Below are 2,722 nucleotides of genomic sequence, written 5' to 3' on the forward strand. Positions count from 1 at the left end.
AAGGGGGAGAGAGGGAGAGAGGGAAGGAGGAGGAAGGGGGAGGAGAGGAGGGAGGGAGAGTGGGAGGGGAGGGAGGAGGGATGGGGAGGAGGGAGGGAGGGAGAGGGAGAGGGAGGAGGGAGAGGGGGAGAGGGAAGGGGAAGAGGGGGAAGGGGAAGGAGGGAGAGAGGGAGGAGGAGAGGGATGGAGAGAGGAAGGGAGAGGGGGAGGGGGAGGGAAGGGGAAGGGAGGAGGAAAGAGGGAGGGGGAAAGGGGAGGAAGAGGGAGAGAGAGGGAGAGGAAGGGTAGGGAGAGGGAGAGAAGAGAGGGAGGGGAAGGAGGGAGGAGGGGGAAGGGGGAGGAGGGAGGAGAGGGGGAAGGGGAGGGGAAGGAGGGAGGTGGGAGGGGGAAGGAGAGTGGGAGGGAGAGAGGGAGAAAGAAAGAGAGATTGTATGGGTTTTCTATTCATTCACTCTGAAATTATTATATCAAGCATTCACGGTATGTAAAGATAATTATGTATTTTTTCTTTTCTTTTAGTTAATTCAAACTAAACAAATTACATAGTTCTTGTGCGATTTCATTATTCACAACAAAAATACAACAAAAATTATAGATACGTCACCATAACTCAACCCGAGTACTCGCGCATTGCACTGTAATATTCTCACTGTAATAAATTTTCCTCATTTAACGAATTAAGATACACTATACATCATGGAAATGTACCTTGAAGTTGTCCACCGTCGTGCACTATACTTCTCATTCATTCCTCACATTGCACAATATTTTCATCCATCTCACCATACATCGTCTGTGTTTACAGTCCTCACACCATATTTCCATGCTATTCACCATACTCGTATCGCTCACTATACTTCCTAATTCATCATACTTCCACTGTCATTCACTATACACCTCCTCCCTGTCTTACCTGTTCACTATACATACTCCACAAAGACAATATTTTCACAATATACCTGCCGTCTTCACAATACCTTTGGTCAAAAGTTCATTCACACTACGGTCACCATAGCTCTACCGCTTATAAAGAATAATTCACCATAATTCTTTAACCACCTACCATAAACCTACCACCACTCACCATAACCTCACTGCCAGTCACCATACCGCCACTCAGCTTCACCATCACCCACCATAACTCTACCATTACACATCCCCACCTACCATAATCCCACCACCACTCACCATAACCTCACTGCCAGTCACCATACCACCACCCAGCTTCACCATCACCGACCATAACCCTACCACCACACAACCCCCACTCACCATACATCCTCCCCAATTCACCAGAACCTTACTACCGGTCACCATACCACCACCCAGCTCTACACCACCCACCATAGCTCATCCATCACACAACCCCCACCTACCATAATCACACCTACCATAATCCCACCACCACTCACCATAACCTCACTGCCACTCACCATAACCTCACTGCCACTCACCATAACCTCACTGCCACTCACCATACCACCACCCACCATAACCCTACCACCACACAACCCCACTCATCATACATCCTCCTCAATTCACCTTAACCTCACTGCCACTCACCACACCCCCACCCTGCTTAACCATCACCCACCATAGCTCACCCAGCACACAACCACACTTAACATACATCCTCCCCAATTCACCACAACCTCACTCCCGGTCACCATACCACCACCCAGCTCTACCACCACCCACCATAACCCTACCATCACACAACCCCACTCACCATACATCCTCCCCAATTCACCATAACCTTACTACCGGTCACCATACTGCCACCCAGCTTCACCATCACCCACCATAGCTCACCCATCACACAACCCCCACCTACCATAATCCCACCTACCATAATCGCATTACCACTCACCATAACCTCACTGCCAGTCACCATACCACCACCCAGCTCTACCACCACCCACCATAGCTCACCCATCACACAACCCCACTCACCATACATCCTCCTCAATTCACCATAACCTCACTACCATTCACCATACCGCTACTCACCTTCACTATCACCCACCATAACCCTACCATCACACAACCCCACTCACCATACACTCTCCTCAATTCACCATTCACCATACCACCACCCAGCTTCACCATATCACCACCGACCATAACCCTACCACCACACAACCCCACTCACCATACACTCTCCTCAATTCACCATTCACCATACCACCATAGCTTCACCTATCACCGACCATAACCCTACCACCACACAACCCCACTCACCACCCTCCTCAATTCACCATAACCTTACTGCCAGTCACCATACCACCACCCAGATTCACGATCACCCACCATAATTCTACCATTGCACAACCCCCACCTACCATAATCCCACCACCACTCACCATAACCTCACTGTCACTCACCATACCACCACCGAGCTTCACCACCACCCACCATACCTCACCCATCACACAACCCCATTCACCATACACCCTCCCCAATTCACCATACCCACCGCCATCGTCACCATACCACCACCCAGCTCTACCACCACCCACCATAACCCTACCACCACACAACCCCGCTCACCATACACCCTCCTCAATTCACCAGAACCTCACTACCATTCCCCATACCACCACCCACCATAACCCTACCATCACACAACCCCACTCACCATAACCCTACCATCACACAAGCCCGCTCACCATACCACCGCCATCGTCACCATCACGAACTCACCACGAAACCCGCAAGTCAC

Source organism: Penaeus vannamei, unplaced genomic scaffold (assembly GCF_042767895.1).
Source record: "Penaeus vannamei isolate JL-2024 unplaced genomic scaffold, ASM4276789v1 unanchor283, whole genome shotgun sequence".
NCBI lineage: Eukaryota > Metazoa > Arthropoda > Malacostraca > Decapoda > Penaeidae > Penaeus > Penaeus vannamei.